The sequence below is a fragment of the Phascolarctos cinereus genome, unplaced genomic scaffold, assembly GCF_003287225.1.
Source record: "Phascolarctos cinereus isolate Bilbo 61053 unplaced genomic scaffold, phaCin_HiC Scaffold_4;HRSCAF=312, whole genome shotgun sequence".
Taxonomy (NCBI): Eukaryota; Metazoa; Chordata; class Mammalia; order Diprotodontia; family Phascolarctidae; genus Phascolarctos; species Phascolarctos cinereus.
The window spans coordinates 69098821-69119950 of record NW_027555847.1 but is presented as its reverse complement, the minus strand read 5'-3'; the positions used below and the strand labels follow the sequence as shown (position 1 = coordinate 69119950).

Genomic DNA, 21130 nt, shown 5'->3' with positions numbered 1-21130 from the left:
CATATATGTGGATGTCTGTATGTCTGTATGTCTGTACGTCTGTATGTATGCATGCTTCTTCTTTGCCTGTCCATCTCCTTCTGTTTTTCTCACCTATGACAGAAAGGAATAATTATTCCTTACCTGGTAGCATTCTGAGCTCTAAATTCATTCTATTACAGTGCCTTATTCATAGCAAACAATGAAAGGTTAATTTTTCATTAGACTGTGTCCAATCAAAAGGATTTTTGACACAACTATAGATGCATGTATATATGCACACATATGTGCATGCATATTTGAATGTTTTCATATCTATATGCATACAACACATGTGCACACACATATTTCTACTTCTCCTTTTCATCTCCTTTTGTTTTTCTCACCTATGACAGAAAAGAAGAATCATTCCTCAACTTCTGACAGGCTGAACTCTAAACTCAGCTTATTAGAGTACCATACACATAGTAAAAAATTAAAAGTTAAATTTCCAAGACTACATCCAGCCAAAAAGTTTTTCTTATATAAATGTGAACCTGTAAACACATATAGGCATATACACATATATGTTAACATAAATATTATATACATCTCTAACTGTGACTACCCTGGCCCCACTATCTGAATGCAATGATACTTGCACAATATTTATTTAATAATATTTATTAAAATTATATATTTAATAATACACTTGGGGTTAATGGAGGCTCTTGGTTTCACTCAAATCACATGTGTTTGCTTCTTCCTCTCCTTAAGTACAACACTGGCCTTTTGCATTTTAATATAAGTATTAAGCATAAGTGATAAATCTTCAGTTCACATAGAAGTAGAAATTTCATCTCCCAGAATAACACACACACACACATATGTATGTGTACATATATGTAATATATACATATATATTTATATATAAACACACATCTGTATATTTGCATTCACATGTGTATACATATGATATCTACATACACATACATATTTAAGTGTGGAGATTTGGATGGCTGTGGTGTAGTATTATACTTACAAAAGACAAAGAAAGAAGCCACCCACACATTTTGGGATGAATGAGACCAAAAGTCCCCATTGCCCCTAACACTCCCTCCACAAAAAAACAAAAATAAAAAAAAACTTCCCCATCCAGGATCTACTAATGCCCAAAATTCTGCCAAGTAGTAACTGACAAAGCTAGGATTCTGACCTACACTTTTTAACCTTTTCAACTACAAAATAACAACCATAATAAAAAAAAGATATCATAGTAAATCATGAAGAATATTCCTAGTACAGTGATTAGGTATCTACAACACTGAAGTAGCTTAACGTGACTATTCTGAATTCATTTATATTGTTAAAGTTCTCCTCTCTTGTCTCATTGTGACATGAGAGTGATTCTGAGTTCTTCAAATCTATGTCAGATAAGTACAAGCTCTTGTGGATCCTTTAAAAGTGGAAAAGATTTCATTATGTACATAATGAAAGTATATACAAATATATATATATACATATTTGTCCACAATGATATATACATATATGTGTGTATATACACATGTATCTACATCTATCTGTAATATATATTCCTTTGAAACACTTCAACCTAATGCATGGTGAAAAAAACTTGAGTTTTCCATTGATGACTCATTAGGTGGACCTCTCAGAGACTTCTCAACGCTTTAATGTTCTATCCTTTCCAGTAGATAGCACCTCTGTTTTGAAAGCAATAAGAAAATCTTATTTATTTATATTGCAGCATGGTACAATAAAAAAAAAATATTTGGATTCAAAAGCACTTGGGTTAAAAATCAGACTAGAAGTCAGTGGACTTTGGTTTGAACTTGGACTCTGCTACCATAATGTCTCTGAAACTCAGGTCATCATCTGAAAATAAGGTGGTTGTAGTAGATGGCTTATAAGGTATCTTTTAGCTTGAAGAGCCCATGAACTTCATGTGGTTAATTCTGGATCTTTAATTCTCTTGTCTCTATAGCACTAGGTTTACTCTTCTACTCTTATGAATACTGGTAAGCTTCTTGGCTTCAAAAATTGAATCACATTACTGAATCAATCTATCAATATTTATTAAATACCTTCTATATGGCAGCCACCAGGTTACACATGAGGGCTACAATGACAAATAAAAATGTATCAGTTCTTTCTTTTATATAATTTTTGTTTGACTAGGAAACAATAAGAAATATAAAGTCATATCTCTGGAAAACTAATGTGTAGACCATCAAAGGATTATTGATAGAGATTTAAAAGTGTTCAGTCATTTAGTCCAACACTCGTTTTACCTATGTGGAAATTGGTTAATAGGGAGATGAAGTGATTCTCCTTTGGTCATACAATATTCATCAGAGTTGAGATTTCAACCTATAGCCTTTGACTCTAAAACCAATGATCTTTTCATTTTACTCCACTTATCCCCTGTTTGAAAGTAATATATCAACCACCTCTTCCTTCAGACTTCATAAAGTCAATGAGAAAGGTAGCATAGAGTCTAAGGAAAAGAAAAAAAAAAGCTTTTGAATGCTGATTGAAACCCATGTATTCTAAGGCATCAAGGACTCATAATTTCATCACGATGGGGACTTCCACCACCAGTGCAGTTCTATATCTGTCAATAATTTATAAACCTCGAGAATTACCTGAGGACAAGTGATTTGCCTATGGTCTAAGTGTCAGAGGTGGGATTTGAATACAGACCTTTCTGACCCCACATGCAGCATGCTAACCACACAAGTCTTCGGCACTGTAGGAAAACAAATCGAAACAACACAAGACAAAGTCATTTTTTGAAATCTACAGAGTATGACTAAGAGGCAATGAGCTTGCAAAATCTCTCATGGTGACTAGTTCAAAGGATAACACTTGATATGATAGCTGTTTTAAAAAATCAAACTCCATTTAGTTTTAAAAGTATTATTTATAAATGTATTAAAGTATTGATATAAATAGTTAGTTTTACCAGTTAACAGTCTCCCAGTCTCAGTCCTCTCCTCACTACAGTCTTTCCTCCATTAAGCGGCCAAAACAGTTTTTCATATCAAGTCTGACCATGTCATTCCCTTAATCATTTACCTTCCGTATAAACTCAAGGATCAAATATAAAATATTTGCACTATTTAAGCCCTTTACCTATTGGCCCCTTCCTACCTTTCTAGTCTTCTTCCCTTTGATCCCTTCTACCTAATCCTCAATGCAGAAACATTGGCCCTCTTGATGTGTCTCCCACAGAACAGTCTCTCAGTGGTGGGGAACCTGTGCCTTCAAGACCACATGTGGCCTTCTAGGTCCTTGGTTGTGGCCTTTTGACTGAGTCCAAGTTTTATAGAACAACTCCTATTATTAAGGGAATTTGTTCGGTGAAGTTTGTATTCAGTTGAAGGGGTGCACTTGAGGACCTAGAGGGCCACATGAGGAAACAAAGCCACAAGTTCCCCACCCCTGGTTCTGACTGTGCCTTTACACAGGCTGTCTCACATATCCAAAATGCTAGCCCTCTTTGTCTCTGCTTCATGGGTTCCCTTACATCCTTTAAGACTCAGATGAAACCCTACCGCCTTTTTCAAAAAGCATTCCTCATTCCTCCCCTTTCCACTAGTTCCTTCCATCTGATATTATCTTTAACTTATAAATTGTGTATATACATAGTTGTTTGCATGTCATTTAGCCCATTAGGATGTAAGCCTCTTGAGGCCACGGTCTATTTGTTTTTTGCTTCCATGTTGTCCACAGCTTTCAGTGCAGTGCTTAGCACAAAGGAAGTACTTAACAAACGCTTATGGACTCTGACTGCTATCTCATACATGACAATTTATACTCAGCTGGCTCTCCAGCACCAACATCCAGGATCCTCTCTTGTGATATATACTTTAAGTATCTAGTCTGTCATCACATTAACATCAAATGGTAATCTACTCTGTAATAAAAGTGTAACGAGAATAGGGACCTTTGTCATGGTGGTAGAGAAGGAGGACAAAGTATTTCCCCTCTTCCCCCAATGCTATACAGGATCTTCTTTCCAATATTCAAGGCATTTTTTGAGGGCTCTGTGCTTGCTCTGTGGGGCAAGGCAGCAGCTGAATGACATGGAAAAGTTTGCAAATTTCTGTCCATAACCTCAGAATAACTCAGTAAGACATGAGGACCACAGTGAGGCATGAAGCTGAATGGGGGAAATGGAAAGATTTTAAATAATTCTAATTTGGCTATGATGGAGAGCTAGGAACAGTTCTGATATAGGGGCAGCAATCATAGTTTTAGCAACTCTCTAAGTTACCTAATTCCTATTAAGAAAAGGGATGAAATATGCAAGTTATCCCTGAGACCTATTGGTCTGGGTAGGGCTCATGTTTGAAAGACTGATAAAATATGCTTCCTATTCCATCCTACCCATCTCAAAGAAGCAGCAAGTACGGCAAATGATGCAACTGTATTAGATGGCAGTAGCAACTGGATGAAGAGCATGAACCAGCCATTTCAGAGGCAGAGAGCAGAGGTAGAAGGTACAGTTTCAGCATATGACAGTTAATGAGTCAAAGTGGAACAGCTGGGGAGTGGGAGTTCCAGGAACATATCAAGGGACCTAGAAGAAGCAAAGCCAAAGAACAAACAGGCATAAACAGTTGTCAGAAGAGGGATCCATTAGTATTCAGTTTTCTAGCTATTGTAGAAATGATACAATTTCCCTTCTCTTCAGAGTACATTTCCTGGAGAATTCTTCCCACCCCCAACATCATAGAAATCTGTAGGAGATTATACCCATTAACAGATAAGGACTATCTGTACTTACTATCCAAAGGGGCAAAAGGGATATGTCCATGGTCACATAGCTTTTAAAAAAAACAGAATTTGAACCTAAGTCTTCCTGGTTCAAAATCCAGAACTCTACCTATTATAAGTAGTCAGCTTAAATCTACCTGGTTTTAACTATATTCCTGAGGCAGAGTTTTCTCAACATTCAAGGAGTTTTTGAAAATAAATCTATTTCCCTTATTTTGATATCTGTTACCCTAATGACATACTGAGGCACAAAGTTTCAGTCAACAAGTATGTTTTTTTTTTAAGTTGACTCCTATAAGCAAGGTCTTGTGATAGACACTGAAAATGTACAGACAAGAATAAGACCATCCCTGGATAAATTATTCAACGTCTCTCAGCCTCAGTTTCCAGATTTGTAAAATAGAAGTTATAAGAAAAACAAAATTGGAGGGGGCAATATTTGACTGATTTATTCTTGGCTTGGAATTCCACTTGACAAACATTTGCCCTCACCTACTTTAATCTTAAAAGCTAATATCTTCCTTTCAAAGCCTGAAATCTCACATAACTTTGTCCATGGCTGTCACCACTGTGAATTCAGCTTTCTGTTAGATTAGTAAGCTTCAACCAACACAAATAAGCAAAGAGAATATAAGGAAATCCTCCCCCCCAAAAAATAGTCCTTAATGTTTATAATGTGATTTAAAAAAAAACCAGTGTTTTAATAAATTATATCAATGACAATTTTTTTATTCCATGCATCACATCTCCTTTCTTTCTGCATACTTATAAAGACATGTTATCTTTTTTAATCTAAATTTTAAAATGGCTACAATCAATGTGTATGCTATAGCTATTCTGCTTAAATTGCTTTGCATCATTTTACTCCTTTCCATATTTCTTTATACTTTTCATATTTGTCATTTTATGGAAGAATAAATAGTATTCCATTGCATTATTATACTATAATTTATTCACCAATATTGATTGCTAAATATAGTTTGGTTCCATTTTTTTCACTATTATGAGTAAAGTAGCTATGAATATTATTGTACAGATACATCCCATTTTTCTTTTGCTATTTTTTTTCCTGTCGTTACTTATGGAGCTGCAGCATTTGGCTCTGACATCATAACACTCAATGTGCTATGGAAGGGGAGAAGAAATGACACTAAACAAAACAAAGAGAAGAATGAAGCTGGATTGAGCAATGTCTATGTTGGAAACAATACATTTTTAATAGATTGAATGATAGATTATCAAAATATCAGAGGGAGAGTAAGATATCAAATGCTTGGGAGAAAGCACAGAATTTATTACTACCAAACATACAAATGAGAAGATATCAATAATGCCTGGAAATAGGTGCATAGAGAGTGGTAGGTTGGGTGTACCAACACTCTGGGATGAGCATTACCACTGGCTCTTCTTCTGCTTCCTCTATAGATAATTTTTGGATTGGGAGAGGGGGTGTGTTTTCTTTAAGGGGAACAACAATGGCAATGTTCAGTCCACATTCCTATGCTTCTGACATATTTGCTATTTCTCATTGATCAAAGGTAGTCTTGGTGAAGGGATAAAAAGGATAAGAGAGTTTTTGCAAATGAAATTCTATAGGAGAACACATTTTTACAACAGCACAATGGGTTAAAAGACAAAGTATAAAACTTCCTGCTATCCTATACAGGATACACTGTACAATACAGTGATTTGTTTAGACAGAGTACATCAACTTGCATTGGTATAAGAAATTTTCTCATCCAAGAATTTTTCAAGGAAATCATATATTTAGTCCCTATCCCTTTCTAACCTAGTGGATTATAGGGTATTTGTACCTCTTATTTACTTATATTTTAGAAAAAATATTTGAAAATAACTCATATGGTCAGGAAATAAAGATTAAATGTGGAGTAGATGATAACAAAATTATATTAATGAATTCTCACTTGTTGTATAGTCAGACTTAATAAGTAACCACCATTGGTTTCATATCATATTTAATAGAAAGTCATCAGTATAGTGGCTCCCAGGTTTCATCCTATTCTGCTGAAAATTATGTAATTAATCACTTATAAAAAGATATAGGTGGACTGCTAATCAAGTTCAACAATGCTAAGAATGAGGAAGAGCTAGCTAACTTTGGGGATAACTGCATTGTGATTTTGACAGTCTAGAGCACTGAACTAATTCTCTAGTGCCAAATGTAAAATGTTATCAGCTCAAAAAATGTCTCACAAAAATGACAACTGTGATCTGTTTAAAAAGCATTATTTTTGTTTCTACGATCTATATTTCTCTAATACCTGTTTATTTGTTTCCTTATTTGCTATTTATTTAGATTGGTGGCATTTAGTGGACTAAGATTAATAGGAATCAGTAGTTTAATGTGGAAACACTACACGAGAGACCTGTGTCACATGAATAAGAAAGAAATAATCCCAGTATACTACTGCATGTTCAGACTACAGAATACTATCTGGACCATTGTGCTCTGTTCTCAATGACACAGTTCAGAATAGCCATTGATGAGCTCGCACACATTCAGAAGAGGGTAACGAGGGGATGGAGGGCCTTGAATACAGGCCATAAGAAGATCAGTTGAAGCAATTAGAGATATATAGCCTAGAAAAGAGAATATTTGATTGAGTTTAGGGGTGGCATTTGAGCTCTTTCAATTATTTCCTGGGCTGTCTTGGGGGTCAGGGGAAATGATCAAGTTTGTTCTGGTTGTTCCCTGAGAACAGAACTGAAAACAACAGGTAGAAATTTTTTTTTAAAAAAGGCCCATTTGGCTTTTCCTGGGGGGAAAATCCTAAAAATTCGTTGTATAATCAATTGTCTCATGATGTAGAGGATTTTTCTCTCACTGAAGTTCATTAATCAGAGGTTTGGCAGCTTCTTGTTGGATATATTGTAGTGAAAGATTCTTTGACTATGGAGTAGAATAGATGACTGGTAGGGTCGCTTCCCACTCTAAAATTATTGTATTCTGTGATATTGTATTTAGTTGTATTTATTGTTCTGTGACTCTATATATCAGTACACATACTTTGGAGAAACAAGTCTGATGGATAGCAAATTACGTAGTAGTAAAGTTGGAAGAAGGGGCAGCTAGGTGGCTCAGTGGATAAAGCACCTACCCTGGAGTCAAGAGGACCAGAGTTAAAATCTGGCCTCAGACACATTACACTTAATAGCTGTGTTAAACTGGGCAAGTCACTTAACCCCATTGTTTAGCCAAACAAACAAACAAATAAATAAATGAAAGAATAAATAAATAAGCGGTTGAATAAATAAATAAATAAACAAATGAATGAATGAGTGAGCAAATAAATAAATGAATGAATGAATAACTAAAGAAGTAAACAAATAAATAAATGATTAAATAAGTGAATAAATAAATAAGTAAATAAATAAATAGATAAATGAATGAATGAATGAATAAATGAATGAATGAATAAAATAAAAATAAAGATGGAAGAGAGCAAGCTGGACTTAATTTTGGGAAATTGTGAACTGACTAGAAACCACTGCCTGGGCTTCACTGATAAAAGTGAGGCTACTTTCCAAGATCTCCTCCCCATCTTCTCATCTCACTTGACTAAGATATTCTACCCCTCTCCTATTAGGTTCTTTTCTTCATGCGTCTCAAATAAAGACATGGTCCTATTCCTTGCCAAGTCCAAACCCTCTACATATAACTTTTATTTCATCCCCTACCATCATCTCTAGAAGATTGTTTCCAATATCATCCTCACTTTCTCATTTATCTTTAATTTCTATCTACTGTTTCCTTCCTTGCAACCTGTTATTTGTCCTTCATTTTTGAAGAGGACCAATGACATCACAAGATGATAATCTTTACTTACACTTGAATTGGATTTAAGTGAGGGAGAGTTGCACAAACTCATCAGCCTCACTCTCTCTTCCAGAGTCATCAAAATCCAGTGGCAAGACAAAAGTCAGTACTGGAGATGGTCTGGGATACAGTGAATGACCTTAGCATCTTTGCTGCCTGACCAATCACTTTCATGGCCAGTAGAACAAATTTTTCTCATCTGTCCATTCCACTGGGGGAAGACTTCACATCCTTGGGGTAGACACCTCTTTACTCACCCATGGCCTTTTGATTACCATCAACCTGTTTATACCTATCTGCCAAGATAGTTTACCACAGTATACATGCTTCTTGGAGTCACAGAAGAGAGTTGAATGCCAGGTGGACACCAAAGGTGAATGAACAACCTTGAACCTACATACACACTGATATCTCTGTATATCCCCCTCATTTTATCTTACAATCCCCACTGGCTATCATTCTATATCTCTCCTTCCCTTCATGGCTTAATTTGAGAAAGCAAGCTACATACACTGTGTTCCTCCATTTCTTCTCTCACTCTCTTCTAAGTCCTCTGAATCTGGTTTCCAATCTCATTGTTCAACTAAAATGTATATATCCAAAGTTACGTATTCAATGGTTTTCATTAATTCTCATCCTTGAACTCTGTAGCACTTGACACTGTTGATCATTATCATCTGATAGAGTATTTGGTAGGCACTTTAAACTCAATGTATCTAAAGCAAAACACATCTTTTCTCTCCAAATCATCCCTTCTTCTAAACTTTCCTTTTATGGTCATGAACACTACATCTGCTAGTCACCCAGGCCTGAAACCTTGGTGTTCTCCACTTCTCATTCTGACTCACCCCAGAAATACAATTTGTTATCCAATTTTATCATTCCTACGTTCACATAATCTCTTGTACATATTTCCTTTTCTTCAGTTTGCTTGCACCCAATGTGGGATTTCATTGCTTTTTACCTGTACTATTGCAATAGCCTTCTAACTGGTCTCATTTCTTTCTGTCTCTCCCAGTTCAAGCCATCCTCCATTCAGCTGCCAAAATAATTTTAAAAAGTCTGACCACATTACCTTTTTGTTAATAGAACTCCTGTGGTTCAGTGTTATCTCTAGAATGAAATAGAATCGTTGACATTTGAAATCTTCATAACTTGGCCCCTGCTTACATGCTCAGTATTTCATACTGTACTTCTTTTCACACACTGATCTATATAGCTACACTGGCTTCCTTATTGGTACTCAAACACAAGCACCAGCTCCTATCTCTGCACCTTTGTAGTAGCTGTTCCCCGTGTCTAGAATGCTCTACCCCCTCATCTCAACCTCTTAGTTTACCTGTATGATTTAAACCTCAGCTCACATTGCACCTTCTATAAAGAGCTTTCTGCATTCCATCTCTCTCTCTCTCTCTCTCTCTCTCTCTCTCTCTCTCTCTCTCTCTCTCTCTCTCTCTCTTTCTATTTCTCTCATACACACACACAAACACACACACATTCATCTATTTATTCAGGCATAAATACTTTTATACATCTCCTCATTTATACATACATACATACATATATATATACATATATATATACATATATATATATGTATGCATGCGTGCCTATCCAGCTATCAATCATCTATTTATCTTATATCAGTCTATATGACACAGAGTAAGTGCTTAACAATAATAATTACTGGTTCAGGGACTTACTATGAAATAAATCTATATCTTTTATTATCAATACAATTCTGATGATAGCATCCATATGACCACAAATTATTGAATAATACAATCCTTGAAGATGTAGATCACCTGAAGAACAATGAAAAGATCTATTTGGTATAAGTAGACTTTTAGATATTAGCAATTATCAACTGCTTATAAAAAGCAGTATGAAAATTATTCTCAGAGATGTGAAACTGGAAGAGGAGATGGGCCATTCACATAGCAAGAACAAGGAACCTGAGATGAGAAGGCCAAGTATTTTACCCTTAGTCATTTCTTGTTAAGCATTCCAGAGGAAGGCCCCAACCTTATCCTACTGCTAATGGGTATAGATAAGACTTGCACAAAATGAAATGGCAGGATGAATTCTGATGTATACTTCTGAAGGAAATGCCTAGATTGATTAGATCACAGATGCATTAATTTGTTAATGTTCTTTTTTCTTTTTATTAACATAACAGGATCATGGATTTTGAACCAGAAAATCCCCTTGAGATAATCAAGTCCAACATCCTCACTTTTTACCAGGAGAACAAAGGTCCAAAGAAGCTAATGATTAAGGATGAAAATCCTTAAGATACAGTCCCAACAATGAAATCACCAGGCCAAAGGGTGTGATCAGGTTGATTACAGTTGATTACTACTACTCTTACACATCTGCAAACTCCACTTGAAAACATATTGTCACATAAGGAGGTGATTAATAAATGTAGATTGAATAAATTTGAATTTGAAAAAAGAAAACTTGAAAGCTGCAAACACCCATAATACTGATTACAATTACAGTTCATTCAATCTCAGCTTTAAGGGCAGTATGGGACACTGGCTGGCTGCACTGTGGTGCACAGAATCTCTTAACCTACATTCTTGACATCCATGGAATATTTAATTGTGTTAAGATATTATCTTTCTATTTGAATTTCTTTCTTCTTAAAAAAGGTAAAAAACCTACTGGTGATGTATGATTATTTTTTTTGTAATTTATGATCCTATTATTTTAACATTCCTCTTTACTATTAAAATTTTATCATTTTGTCTTAATATCTTTATTCTTTCTTTTCTTTCTCTTATGATATTAGCATTTCACTGGTTCTTGCTTACAGCAACCTTTTAATAATTTTGCAGGCTTTAAAATTTTGCTTCAGGTGCTTTTCTGTTGTTTTTAATTATCTGTTAGTATTTTAAGTGCTCAGTAATTAAATTTTAATCTGTTTTTAGAATTATATTACTTCTTGAAAATCTAACCTGTGTAAATTTATACATATACATGCACATATATATATATGCATATACATACCTATACACATACATATGTGATACATATGTGCATGTGTATACATATGTTTGTGTATGTGTTTATTTGTATACACATGTGTAAGAAGAAAGAAGAGAAAGGGAGGAAAGGAATGAGAAAGAGGAAGATAGAAAGGGAAAAGAGAGAGGGGGGAGAGATAGAGGAGGGAGAAAGAGAAGGGAGGGAGGAAAGAGGTATGAAGGAAGGAAGAAAAACACATCTGGCTTATAATGAGTCACAAAATAAGAGCAAAGAATTCATCAAACCATTGATAGCCCTTCAACCACAAACCACCTGAAACTGACATATACTTGACCTCTCTCTGAGCCTCCTCAAATAACAAATGGACAAAAAGCCCGATATAAGATCTATCTGATTGATCAGTCATGGAGGATCCCAACCTCTAGAATGGGGAGATAAAAATGTCCAATCAATTGGATACATCAAGACTACATGTCGGTCTTATAGGAAAAACTTGAGTCTGTCTTGAATATTGGTGCAGTTCGGGGAAAAAAATCATATTATATCATAATTATAACATTCCGTACAACCTAAGGTGAATATGATCAGCAATTAACTGAATTACATTCTGTAAAATAATTTTTTAACATCACAAATCCCAACTTCACAACTCTCTTTACGTAAGATAACTAATTAAAGATAAAAAGACACCAGAAAATTACAATTCATTTAATTGACCCCTAGGAACCACATTGTTGACTTTAAAGAAGACCACTCCCCTAAAACTTAGTTGGGGGTAAAAATAAATAAATACTTTAGAAATCTCTAGACAATGTGATTTACTGGAGACTATAAATTTGGAATGACAAGTCATGGATTCTGCCCAGTTTTCACTCTTATTGGGAGCAATTCATTTGTGTGTGTGTGTGTGTGTGTGTGTGTGTGTGTGTTGTGTGTGTGTGTATCAAGAAGGGGGGGAGAGAGATTTTCTCAGATGCCAGTGATCTGATCTCTATCATTACGTTGCATTATATCCTTGTCCATTCCTCATTTAGGATAGGTGCTTTAACAATGCTTGTTGATTATTGGATTGTAAGGTGAAAAACTCAAGCAGAACCATATGATCTCAGTAATTCTTCACTAGATACATACTGGGATCCTGTGCTTTTTGTTGTTTGCCTTCCTTCAGATCTGTCCATCTGCAGTTGGTACAGGGAGGCATTTCTTGTCTAGTGATCATTGAAGAGTGGAATCCCCTGTGTAGATCCCCAACTACTCCATATTTGTTTGTTAATAACTGGGAGGAACTAGGAACCTGGGCTGAGGTAGGCAGTTTACCGTGACTGGTATGAGAACCAGATATAGATGTAAGCTAATGAAGTTTGGTTCTGAGAGAATGTTTCTGGGCATGTTGTATCTCCACTTCCAGGGAAAAAGCATCCAGGGAAGAGGGCAATTTTGGAACAGAACTGTAATGATGTCTTCACTAATGCATGACGCATTCAAACCCTACCACTACCCCACCATTTAGTTATAACAAAGAGCCAAGAGAGTCCCACTGGATGGCAATATTATGAGATGATGTCATCTGCTACATTATAAATGTAATAACCCAGTTCACCTTAATAAAATAACTGATTATCAAATACAGAATTTCACCATGATTGGCATTGGGCAGAACATTTTATTTCACCAAAGATTTACAAGGCTGATCAATTGAAAATGATTGATGGTCAGTTAAAATTGATCACTATCAATTTGCAGTTGATTAGGACCCTGAATTGAAATAACAAGTTGTGTTAAGTCCAAGTAATTTTGGATAGTTTTCCAAATGCTATTCTTCATGGATGCCCTTGAGACATATATTGAGGTAGTATCCATTTTTCACTCATTTAATAGAGAGAACAATACACAAATTGCAAAGGAATAATTCCACAGCTTAGAGTTGGTGGCATCACATAAAAGTCAAGTGCATGAGTTTAATGACATTAAATAATATGCAAGACAGAAATATTTCCTTTTCCCCCCAGGAACCCAGTTATTTATTTTAATGACGTATGTAATTGAGACTTGTATGACTTTGTAACAAGCACGAAGGTCTGGTAGAATTTTCAGGACTAGGATTAGTTTATTCTGTAAAGTGCTACTTAGTGGCAGAACAGGCCCAGGCGTAATTACAGAATCAGGGAATCTGAGAGTTAATAGATATATCAGCTGCTATTGAATCAGTACATGGAAGTATTCTCTACTACAATGTACCTAACAAATGGAATCCTCCCTCTGCTTGAAGACATCTAAAAAGAGGGAAACCGCTACCTCTTGAGACAGTCCAATTCACCTCTAAAAAGTACAAATTGTTAGGAATATTAATCTGACACCAAGCCTCAGTTTACTCTGTGCAGCTTTTTTACCCATTGTTCTGTTGTTGCTCTCTGGAACTAAAGATAATGGGTCTGATCTTTCTTCCACATGACAACAGTGCTTCAAATACTTGAAAACAGCTGCCAGTCCTAAATGAGTCCTCTCTATTATTTTCTTAACTTATACAATTCCTTCAAATGACCCTATTTTAATGGCAGCTCAAAGCCCTTCATTATCTTGGTTGTCTGTTTTTTGGACAATATCTGTTTTATCGATGTCTTTTTTGAGCCATGATGTCCAGAATAAGGGGTGTGTTAGTAAATGTTTAACAATTGACTTGAGGATGGGAGGAGGGAATATACACAGGATACACATTTTTAATCTGCATTATTGATTTTCCATTCTTTTTTAAGCCAGGCAATCAACAAAACAATAAATCATGCCATGATTTTGAACATTTGCAGTTTCTGAGACATAAATCCTTACAATGAAAGTTTAATATTGACTCCTTCAAGCCAGTAGGAGATGCCTCCAGCACACTCCTGACCCAAACTTAATGCAATACTCCAGGTGACTAATGACAAGAGAAGATCACAGTGAGACTATGAATTCTTTATTCCTGTAAGGTATATCTTTCTTAATGTAGCCTAAGATTGCATTAGGCTTTTTTTTCTGACTACCATAGCAGAATTATATTAAATCTGCAGTCTACTCAGATCCTTGATTCTTTTGCAGAACAACTATTCCATTTTACATTACAATTTTGAACTCTATTTTTCTTTTGTGTACGAGTGTAAGAATTTACCTTTATCCGTATTGAATTTCTTTATAATAGATTCAGGCCAGTGTTCTCACTTGTCAAGATTCTTTTGGATCTTATCTTTGCCACCTGGCATGTTAGCAATCCCTCTTATTTTTGGACAGTCCCAATGCCAGATTATTCAAGGGGCATATCAGACTTGTGAGCTCCTTGTATACTTAGCATCCTAAAAGCTTATACAAAATCTTCTCCTGTTCAAATTGAAGCTGCTCTTCTCAGAACTTACTTCATCCTCCCTGAACTCATCTATCCAAAGAAAATCTAATCATTGGAGGACCACAGAGTCAGCAGTGTCACCTAAAGCCTCATAACAATCATAAGAGCCAGGGCTAGAAGGTAAGTTGTGAAAAGATGCGGACAGGAATTTCATTTCCCTTTCTCTTGTGTGATATAATTGGTATCTTGTGAATCTAAAAATTTAAATTAAAATGATAAAATATCTTCTAAATAAAATCATAGAGCAAAGCTGTTATCCATTTTAAGCTTATTTGGAAGTAAAGTTTTCCATTACAACATCATTTTTTTTTTTTATTTTGAGGTGGGTGGAAATTACAAAACATAGAGAAAAGATCTAAGGTCTTGGTTCCTATGGGCCTTAGGGGCCCTTTATTTGTAGTTAGTTAAAGCCAAGCAGCATAGATTTCATCTTTGTGAAAACATTTTGGACAAAGATCCAGGAGTATTGGTGCTTTAATTGTGCTACTATGTTTATAGACCATATTTAAATTTAATCAAGTTTTCCTCAAGGTATATTTAGGATGATTTAGGAGCAGTTCTGCCACTTTTCAGGAATATATCAATGAATAAGAATAAGTGAGTCAGCAATGGTAAAACTGATAATCTGCCAAGAACAAAAGATCAGAAATGTTTCCAGAGGTCAGTCCTTCTATTTGAGAATATATCTTGAGTACTCAACAAATACTTGCGAAATGGATTTGTTGAATGAATTTACTGAAACAGGAGCCACTCAGTAGGTGAAAATGGATTTTTAAACAGAATTGGCTCCTGGTTGGCAAATGTGACTGCCTGCAGGCAGTCACCTGGACTATGTTACCCTGAAATAACTATGAGAAGGGGTGATTGCTAGGCAAAACAAAGATGAGAAATCAAAAATGTAGCTTACATAATGCCAAGCATTCAAATATTTGGAAATAACACACATCCAGGGGCTCAACTTCTTTGCTATACTGATAAGGCTCTGATAGAGAAGACCAGAGATTTGTACTCTTGGGTAAGTGGCAAATCAACCTAGTTTGGAACCAGTCCTCATCAGTACTCAATCCCTGTCTTAATCACACCAAAGGGAAGCCAATCATTCTTTTTGTCTACTGATCAAAACACACAAACTGGACCCTACCTCAGGTTCTCTGCCTTCTTGGAGAAAATAAGGAGAAACGAGACTGAGACACATAAATGAATGGATGTGTAGATAAATGGCAGAAAGCCATATTAATAGATAAAAAGGGGACAATTCACAAAATTGAAAGGACAGATATTTCTGGCTATCATGGTTTTAGAGATATTTAACTCAATCAGCCTATTGTATTTCTCTTAACCTGAGGTCCTTAAACTTTTTGTCTATGAGAGATTCCTTTGGCAGTCTGGTGAAGTCTATGAATCCCTTTTCAGTATAACATTTTAAGTGAATATAAATACATGGGGTTATGAAAGAAATCAATTTTATTGAAATATATTTAAAATACATTTTTAAATAATTGACCCAAGGTAAAGATGGCTTGGTTTAAAACAATATGCCAAGTGAGTTAGACATGTAATTAGACCAGATTTCCAGAGCTGAATCTTTGCACATTATGATGTTCTGTCTCCAATCAGGAAAGAAAGCCTGATGATACTTTCCAATTGTCAGACTTTTGCTATTTCCCTTGCCCTTAAATGTGTCTCCATGTATGTGCATGCACTAATGTTTTACATTTAACTTTAATATACTTCTTGCATAAAAGATGGAAGTTACTCTGAATTGACTTAGTTTTATTTTGATAGACCATTGTATTGGTGTGGTGTGATTTAGTCTATTCATTATTTCCTCAGGGATGTGGCTTTTCACATAGCTTTGGGGTGGGGGAGGAATATGCCCCCAGGGCTGCATCACAAATAATGGCAGATAGGTTTAGGTTACTTTCTGAGCTCTCAAATCCCTGCCCTGCAAAACTGATAGGACAGGGATATCAAGCAATAGCACATTAGAGATGCAGGATTCAATAATCTCAAAAAGATTTTATCATCTCTGACTCTGCCTACTACCAGTAGATTGGCCACTGCTGATGAGATGGTACTAACCAAAGCCACAGTATCCAAAATACCTAAAGTGGAGGAGTGGGTTGGAAAACTCATTAAATATTTATTGTCTCCCATGCTGCATTCCCAAAGTATGATATCCTGGGAAGGCAAGGAAGCACAACCCCACAGAAACTCTATAATATAACCATTTCCTTTGCCAATCCTTAGATTCAAAAGGAACTCAGTTGTGTTTCCAAGGATAACTGAAAAGAGCAGGATGAAGCTTCACATGACTAAATTATAGTCATGTGAAAGAATGTGGGTGTGAAGGAAGACTGGTGATGAGGGTGGGTTTGTGAAGTGGATGAAACTTGAGTTCAAGTATTTGAAATCCTGTTGTGTGACAGAAGGATTAGACATGTCCTGTTTGGCACTGGTCAGATAAAATAGGAGTAATGGGTGGACATTTAAAGAGCCATATTTCAGTTTAATACTGGGAAAACAAACTGCTTAAACTTAGAATTTTCCAAAAGTGACAGAAGTTTCCTGGGGCTTATGTATTTCCCTTCCCTGGAAGTCTTCAAGCAATGGCTAAATGACCAGTTAAAGTACATGTCATAGCCAGGATTCTTTTCTGGCATGAATTGGATCAGATGGTCACTAAGCTCCCTATCAAGTCTAAAATTCAGTGATTCTGTGACAAGGAAAATGCAGAACTACTGAATTTTTATTTTACTTTCATTTTCTGTATCAAGAAACATAAGGTTCGGTGGAGACAAGATGGTAGACACAAAGAAGGAAGTTGCCTGAGCTCTCCCCATTTTCCCTTGGGAACAAAGTTAAATTGAGCCTCTAAGAAATTCTGTACTGACAGGATCTCCCATCCCCATCCCAACCCTCCAAAAAATAAAAGACAGAGAGAAACAACTTCCCAGTCCAAGCTAACTAAGAAAGACTTCAGGGAGGGTCTGTCTCACTTGGGTAAAAGAAAGTGCAGCCCAGTGCAGGTAATGTCTGGGCAATCAAGGGTGAGGCTGTTAGCCACAGCACAGATCAGCAAATGAGGCCCTGTGGTCCTGGTTCAGTAGACCAGTGGAATAGGAGGCCAAGTGTGAGGCCTTCAGCCGCAAAGCAGCAGGTAAACAGTCAGCCCCAGAACCCAGGGCACAACTGGCATGACTAGGCTGGGCTACCTTAGTGCAGTGAGCAAACTGCCAGCAACTGAGGCCCCAGTGCAGAAAGTCAGTGACCAGTCCCCTGGCCTTCAGCACAAGAAGCTTGGGACTATGTCCCCTGTACCCCAGGAGAAGAGCTCAACTTGAAAAGTCATGAAATAGAATAGAAAATGAGCAAAAAAAGAAAAAACAAAACAGAAAAGACCTCTGACCATAAAAAGCTACTACAGTAACAGGGAAGATCAAAACACAAACTCAGAGGAAAACAAAAACAACAAAATGCCTACATGTGAATCATCAAAGGGAAATGAATTGGTCTCAAGCACAAAAAGTCCTCTTGGAAGAGCTCAAAAAGGATTTTAAAAATCAAATAAGAAAGGCAGAAGAAAATTGAGAAAAGAAATGTGACATATTTAAGAGGGGGTCAATAGCTTGGAAAAGGGGAAAAAAAGAAAAAATGACTAAAGAAAGCAATTCCTTAAAAAACAGAATTGGCCAAATGGAAAAAAAAATCCACCGAAGAAAACAACTCCTTTAAAAGTGGAATTGTCCAAATGGAAAAGCAGACAGAAAAGCTAACTGAAGATAATAAATTCCTTAAAAATTAGAATTGGGCAAGTGGAAACTAATGACTCTATGAGACATGAAGAATCAGTCTAACAAAAATCAAAAGAATGAAGAAAAATAGAAGAAAATGTAAAATGCCTCACTGGAAAAAACAATTGACCTGAAAAATAGAACCAGGAGAGATACTGTAAGAATTATTAGACTACTTGAAATCCATGATCAAAAAAGAGCCTGGACAACATCTTTCAAGAAGTTAGTTATCAAGGAAAACTGCCCCAATATCCTAGAACCAGAGGGTAAAATAGTCATTAAAACAATAGCTCCTAAAAGAGATCCTAAAATGAAAACTCCAAGGAATATTGTAGCCAAATTCCAGAACTATCAGGTATTTATGGGAGAAAATACTGCAAGAAGTAAAAAGAAAAAAAAATCAAATATCAAGGAGTCACAATCAGCAACTTCTACATTTAATGCTTGGAGGGCTTAGAATATAATATTCCAGAAGACAAAAGAACTTGTATTATAACCAGGAATCAACTACACAGCAAAATTGAGCACAATCTCCTAAGGGAAAAGACAGATATTCAATGAAATAAGGGACTTTCAAACTTTCCTGATAAAAAGACCAGAGCTCTATCACTCTTTGCATAAGATATGATGGTATACTTACAGAACCCTAGAGAATAAAATGAACAAATAAACAAAAACCAACTATTTAAATCAATTATTAACTTTAGCAAAGTTCAGGACATAAAATAAACCTACATAAATCATCAGCATTTCTATATATTACCAATAAAGCCCAGTAGCAAGCGAAAGAGAAATTCCATTTAAAATAACTGTAGACAATAAAAATATTTCAGAGTCTACCTGCCAAAATAAACCTACAAACTATATGGACAAAGTTACAAAATACTTTTCACACAACTAAAGTCAGATCTAAACAATTGGGAATATATCAATTGCTCGTGGGTAGGCTAAGCTAATACAATAAAAATGATAATTCTACCTACATTAACTTACTTATTCAGTGCCATACGAATCAAAGTACCAAAAACATATTTTATAGAGCTAGAAAAATAATAACAAAAGTAATCTGGAAGAACAAAAGGTCAAGGATATCAAGAGAATTAATCAAAAAAAAAAAGATGCAAAAGAAGGTGGCCTACCCATAACAAATCTGAAACTATATTATTAAGTGGTAATCACCAAAACTATTTGGTACTGGTTAAGACATAGAGTAGTGGATCGGTGGAATGGTGTAGGTACACAAGACGCAGTAAGTAGTAAATGACTATAGTAATCTATTGTTTGATAAACCCAAAGACTCCAATTTCGGGGACAAGAACTCACCAAAAAACAAAAAAGAAAACAAAAGAAAACAAAAAACATGTTGGGGAGGACGGGGAGGGGGCTAGCGAGGACAAGTTGGGCTGGGCCGGGGATGGTCGGGAAGCAGCCTGGGGGGAGTATGAGGGGCGGCGCAGGAGGGGCCACTGGCCATAATGGGGAGGGTGCTCCAGGCAGGCTGTAACGGGCAGGGTCCCTGGCCCAGCCTCTCCAGGCACTGCCGGTGCAGGGAGACCTGAGAACAGTGTTGTCTTGTCTCCAGCAGCGCGGCCCGGCACGGCCCCGCCCACCATCATACCTCAGCACACGCCTGTGTCCCGCAAGGTCTTCATCCAGCTGGACTACAACAGCTGCACCCTGTGCCAGTTCCAGACCAAGTTCCCCGCAAGTTGGAGAACCGTATTGAAAGGCAGCAGTTTGAAGAAATAGTTTGTACTCCAAATAACCTTTACGCAGAAGCAGAAAATCTTGGAGGCCAATTTTACCTTGAAGGCTGTTTAGTTTGTATGATAGCATATGTTATCTTTTTTTGTGCATGGAAACACATTATGAGAAGTTTCTAAAGAAAATCACCAAACATATTCAGGAACAGAATGAGAAGATTTGTGCTCCACAGGACCTCCTTCTGACAGACCCAATGAGAGAGGGCTTTGTGTTATTGAAATTACCATTTATGAAGACAGAGACATGAGTAGTGAAAGATAAACCATGGAGTCCCAGAGTCCTTCTCAGAATGCGACTCTCTTCTGTCCACTGGCTAAACGCAGAGCGTCCCCTACTTCCTCTCCAAGTATCATTCCTTTTTATCTGCTGCCAGAGCCATGGTGCCATTCTACTCCAAGGACTAACTTTCTAAAATTCCCCTCCTGGGGTGATATCTAGTCACTCAGCATCCACTTTGTGTCTTTAAACTGTGTGGGATTCTGTAATCTTTGTAATTACTTCTGAGAACATATAATGAAGCATTTCACTTTCTTAATTCAAAACAATTTAATAAAATGAACTGTGTAAATTTAAAAAATGCTGAGAAAAGTAAAAAAAAAAGGAGTA

At 36.3% G+C, this 21130-nt stretch overlaps 1 pseudogene; it reads left to right on the top strand.

Moving 5' to 3' along the window:
* Positions 1–20785, top strand: part of LOC110205031 (golgin subfamily A member 7 pseudogene) — a 40525-nt pseudogene extending 19740 nt beyond the window's left edge.
* Positions 20786–21130: the final 345 nt, after the last annotated feature.